Source organism: Gracilinanus agilis, chromosome 2 (genome assembly GCF_016433145.1).
Source record: "Gracilinanus agilis isolate LMUSP501 chromosome 2, AgileGrace, whole genome shotgun sequence".
Taxonomy (NCBI): Eukaryota; Metazoa; Chordata; class Mammalia; order Didelphimorphia; family Didelphidae; genus Gracilinanus; species Gracilinanus agilis.
In genome coordinates this window covers 439,746,267-439,752,298 of record NC_058131.1, presented here as the reverse complement: position 1 = coordinate 439,752,298, position 6,032 = coordinate 439,746,267, and the positions used below count along the sequence as shown (strand labels likewise).

Genomic DNA, 6,032 nt, shown 5'->3' with positions numbered 1-6,032 from the left:
CTATTAACAATTTGGAAATAGGTCTTGATCAATGACACATGTTGAAACCAGTGGAAATGCACATTGGCTATGGGGGGGAGGGCAGTTCAGGGGGTGAAGGGGAAAGTAAACTTTTCTAAAAAATAAAAAATATTAAATGTTAAAAAAAAGATTAAATTATGTAATCTTAAAAAAATAAAATAAAAAAGATGTACCAGGCATCTCAGTCAGCTGGGGTCTTTAGTGGAAGAGAGTGTCCGGCAAAGGACCTTTTCTAGTTCATGGAGGAATGTTGGAATGCTGAGACCCTGGGATCTGGTGAAGGGACAGGTTTATCAGCTTTGCTTCCCCAACCCAAAAACCTGACCACAAAAGAGACTAACTGATTGCTCCTGCCCTATGCTTCCTCTCGAAAATCCACCTATGGCTCTGCTGACACCAAGCTCTCCAAACCAGCCCCCAAGACCAAATCTGCTTCTTCTATTTCCTCTTCTATACCTGTTTTGGGTGCCACCACTACTACCCCATCACCCTCAGCCATCAAAGTAGCTGCCAAAAGTGCTGCTCTACAGGTGACAAAACAGATCACGCAAGAGGAGGATGACAGTGATGAGGAAGTAGCCCCTGAGAACTTCTTCTCCCTTCCAGACAAGGCTGAGCCTCCTGGAGCTGAGCCATATCCTTACCCTGTCCCTGTTGCCTCTGAAGAGCCACCCCCAGGCACAGAGCCAGATCCCACCTTCCAGGACAATGCGGCCAATGTTCCCCTTGAATTCAAGATGGTGGCTGGCTTAAGTAGGGCTCCTTGGGTGCCTAAGCCTGGGGAGGACTACAGCAGTCAACTCTATAACCAGTTCCCTACATATGGTGACGCTAATGCCATTGGCGTTTATTATTATACTACGGGCTACTACCCTGAATCTGATCCAGCCTTAGCTCCCTCCCAGGAGATTAGCCCAGATGCCTCTTTCATTGATGATGAAGTATTCGAGTGGCTTCAGGGCAAGAGGAACCAAGGAAGGGAGATTAACTTTATAGAGGCAAAAACACCAAATCACATATCTAATTCACCAGGCTAAGGAGCAAAAATGGGAGCTGAAGAATACCTGGTCAGAGAACTAGCTCAGCCGTCGGCAGACCCAAGCCAAATATTGATTCTAGACTTCTGGAACTGATGATTTCCTCAAGGATCCCATCTTCCCCTTTTCCCAGTACCAGGTGGCCTGGACTTACCCTTCCTAGCTAACACCTTTGGGGCCCCCAGCAGTTTCAAGTCCAGGACCTTCTTCCCTAGGGCCCCAGCCATCACCTTCTTGAGAATGAACACATTGAATTTCATTTTCATAATAAAATTTGGAAATTGCAGCTTCCATCTTTCTTGGGGCCAGCAAAGACTCTGAGAGTAACTCTTCCAGAAAACAACTCTTGAATTCTAGATTGGGAACTTGACTTCCTAATAGGGCGAGATGACTGGTTGAATTCTGGATTTTGTTTTTGTCTTGTTTTTGTTTGTTTTTGTTTTTCAAACAAAAACAAAGATATCTGTTGAAATAAAACATCCATCCTGACCAAAAAAAAAAAAAAAAAAAAGATTTACCAGGCATACTTTGCTTGACTTTTGTTTGGATTTGAACTCATTTCTTCCTGACTCCAGGCCCAGCACCCTGTCCATTGTGCCACTTTGATTCCTTAGCTGAGGATATCTTGCCAATTTATATTCTTATATCTGGATTAAGAAGGCAAAGAATAAATTGAGAATGGAACAGAGATGAAAGACCAAGTGGGGGGTTATTTTGGTGCTAGGAGCAAGAGGTACAATGTTAAAAGAGATCTAGTCTCAAAAGCTACAGGTTTGGTTAGCAGAACAAAGTGACTAAGTTATTATTGGCATATCTTAGGAACAAGTACAGTAAATTCCGCAGATGCTTGTTTTGCCTAGAAACAGCATGGGGAAAATTTTTTCTATTGCTTCTTTGAGTTATAATACCTAGACCTTTGCAATAATGTCAAGCTATCCAAAAGCATGGGTTGGTATCTTGATTCCATATTTGATTTGATACTTCCAACAATCTTATAAGGTAACTTAAATGTTATTATTACATTTTATAGATGAGGAAATGAAAGTTAAAGGTTAAGTGGTTTGTCCATGGATAGTTAATTAGTTGGATTTCATGACTCTAATTTATTTAAAATGTATTATGGAGTATTAGTTACCCTTATAAATGTCATATGGCAGGAACCATATATAATCCAAATTTTGTACTTTCACAAGCACCTAGCACAAGTGATAATTTAGTGTTTAATGTTTGTTGAAATACAGAAAAAGGAGCAGTCAAAAGTTTTGGAGACTTTCCCTTAAAAATGTTCATTATGTCCAATTAAATTCAACAAGAATGCATTTTATGTTTTCTATAGACATAATAGAACTACCATTAGATTGACTTTCCACTAGAGAAAAACTGTACTCCCCACAAGTGATTCCATCTCAGGGGTTGTCTAGAACTTCTCTGTCATTAGATTGACTTGCCTCTAGACTGGGGGATTAGAAACCTACTTGGTGCGTTATAGAAGAAAGACTCAGAAAATGCTTTTCTGTGACATTCTATTTTTATTCAACAAAAAGGCACTTTAATCTTCCTAAATTTAAGGACTTGTTCAATTGATTGATTTGATCAAGCTATATGGGCCTTCTGTCATTACAATTAACTTTAGGAATATCAGTTTGGCCTCTGTATAGAAAACTGATTGGAAACAAGAAAGAATGCAGGTAAGGAGATGAGTTTGAGTTTATTTTAGTGTCATATAATCAATAAGAAAGAACACAAGGCATTTTCTCCTTTTTTATAGGTCAGCTAGATGGTATGGTAGATAGAACAGCAGGCCTGGTGTCAGGAATACTTATCTTCCTGAGTTCAAATTGATTGTATGTCCCTGGGTAGGTTGCTTAACTTTGTTTGCCTCAGTTTCCTCATCTGTAAAATGAGTAGAAGGAAATAACCACCTACTCCATTATCTTAGCCAAGAAAACCCCAAATGGGTTCACAAAGAATGATACATGACTGAATAACAAAGACATTTTCTCTAGGCTTTACTGATGAAAATTCTAAAAAGTAGGAATTATATAGAGATCACTCCATGACCTTGGGACACCTGGAGCTGTTAGAGAGATATACCCACAGCTACAGCTTTACTCTGCTGAGTGAAAAAAGGCTGTTAACTCATTAAGTGCTGGTTTAATAAGAACTTAAAGCTTCCTAGAAAATCAGATTATAATGCTTTCCAATAAGAAAAGGTGTGGATCATAAAATGAATCTAAGAGAGGAGTTTCAGATTTTTATCTTCAATAACCCATTCTGTCTGCATCCTGACATGCAGTGCAGAAAGATCACACACACAGTATTACCTGCTGTTGATCTTATAATGGGGTCCAGATAAAATATCTATTAAAAACTCTATTTCTCTCTCATTTACTTCCAATTATAAAATGAGCCTTGGGAGGGATCAGTTGTTTTGGATTTAGCCAACCAGCTGGTAGCTCAGCTTTTCAGGGCTTAGGTTACCAGGATCAAACACAAAGCTGTATCAGCAGTCATAATGATCATGATGGGAATCCAGAAAAAGGCCCTATCCACGACCCTATTTCTCCAATTGGCCTTCCACAGAAGAAAACTCAGTTAAACACCTAGATAATTAGAAAAAAATCCCCATAGAAGATTTAAAAATGAAAGGAAAGATGTTGGCCATGATCTCTAAACAGAGACAAAGGAAATTTAGCCAACTACCTGAATATATATATATATATGTATATATAGATATGTATGTATGTATAGATAGATAGATAGATAGATAGATAGATAGATATAGATCTAAAGAATCTATAGAATCCTATAGATTCAATTCCTAAGAGAGCAGAGAATCACAGAAGGATATTTCTGAATGACTCAAGAAAGAAATAAGAGTGAAAGAAAAAGTTAAAAGGGGAAAGAATAGCAGAATTTTATGGCCTGCACAGCTGAACTAATTAGCAGTATAGAAAAATTTGAATCCACAGTGGCAAGTCTCTCTAAAGAAGTAGAGAAAAACTGTTTGAGAATGCAAATATACAGAAGTGATTGACAATCTGGAAGAAGAGACTCATAAAGTAATAACATTAAAGGAAACACATGCATGCACACACAAGATCTCTATACAAGCAAAATACATTGATCTGAAAGATGGGATTCACAGAGAAAAATTAAGCATGATAAGCCTCTCAGAAGAATATAACAAGACAACCTACATGAACTTCACAAGGTAAGTAAAAATACAGGAAAATTTTCCAGAACTTTTGAATAGAGAGAATAAATCACCAATCAAATCACCTCCCTATCTTACAAGTACTATGATATTAGAGTGGTCAAATGTTAAAATTCCAGTGATAGACTCCTGGGTCACATGATAAACACAATAGAGTATTAGACATGTTCTCTGATCCTCTCAACCTCTTAAACCAACCCAAAACATAAATCATTTGCCAAAAATAAATAAACATCAACTATCTCAAAGATTTAGGACGTCCAGAATTTTAAAAAAAGTAAACAAAAAGCCCATGAATTAACTTCTTAACTGAGCTCATTCAGCATCCCTTTCCCAAACCCTACATATCCAGCATCAAGACTGTTCAAGTAGGTCCACAAAAGTCATAACCCCATACCTGGTGTTCCCTCATTTTTTCCCCCGTGCAAAAGAGATCCTGGCTTCAGGCTATGGAAGTCAATTGAGATAACAGATAGCCCATCACACCTCTGCAGTACTCCAAACTATGGAGGGTTCTCTGGAGTCACACTACCAATACCTCAATGAGAAGCATTCTGTGTGAAAAAATACTGATGTAGGAAAACCAGTAACAGAGGTAAAGGGGCAGGAGCTGTGTCTAGGCTTGAAATAGAATTCATTATCACATCTCACTTGATCCTCTCTTCTCAGAGTCTGAGAGGCCCAAACTATAAAAATCAATCCATTAGCACAAAGATTGCAGTTCTTGTTATTGCTGGTGCTGGACCAAAAAACTGAGTAATAGAGAGAGCTGGATAGGATACCAGGTCAAGAAACGCATTATATGAGTGCTCTGTAGCACTATACTAAGCCTGAAAGAAAGTACTTAACATCAAGATAGGATCAGTTCTGTCTACCCAAAAATCACTTGGGGAAGAGAACTCGCTGATGAACCTTGCTAGAATTGAGAGGAAGCAGAGATGTTTTGAGATTCATCCCTCAAAGAAATTACCTTGAGGAGAGTTAAGAGAATCAAGAGTAAGCAAAAGGGAAAAAATAAAGAGAGGATTGAAATTTGAACAATTGATTGAGACTTTGAAATAAGCAAGAAAAACATTAACAGTAGAAAGAAATATGGTTCCAGACCTATTAAACCAATTCAGGCATCTATGAATAAATACTGTAAAACAAAAGAAAATGATCCTGCACCTGATAAGATAGATGATTATGTAGAATTGAAGAGCATACAACCACAGCGTACATCAATCATTTAAAAGAAAAATAAGAATTATGAGAGCAGAATTTTTGAGCTGCAAAGTCATAATGAGCAGAATAGAAAAATTAGAATGTACAATAGGGTGATTCACTAAAGAAATAAAAGAGAAGACAATAGGTTAGGACATCAAATATACAGAAGTGAAGGAAAATTAAGAAGAGTATCAAAAACAGTAACATTAAAAGAAAATATATTCACTATAGATACAAAATATTGATCTTGAAGATAGGATAAGTAGAGAATATAAGATTTTTTTAATCTTAGCATAATAATGGAATGCCAATTAAAAAATAGAACTCATATAGAAAAAATAAAACCCAAGGATACAAATACTAACACATATCATGCTTAAATTAAATTATTCATTTGAGAAACATCAATTTATTTCTTAATTAATTAAAATGAATTAAATGAATTAAAATTAATTAAAATATAAACATTTAAAATTTGAATTCAAATTTTAAATGTTTATATTTTAATTTTTGGCCTTTTTTATGATGAATGTAAAAATATAAAATTTCAG

General features: G+C 36.6%; 1 pseudogene; it reads left to right on the top strand.

Annotated features, from left to right (window-relative positions):
• The first annotated feature begins 260 nt into the window (after window positions 1-260).
• Window positions 261-1,134, top strand: LOC123233945 (annotated as a pseudogene).
• The last annotated feature ends 4,898 nt before the right edge of the window (window positions 1,135-6,032 follow it).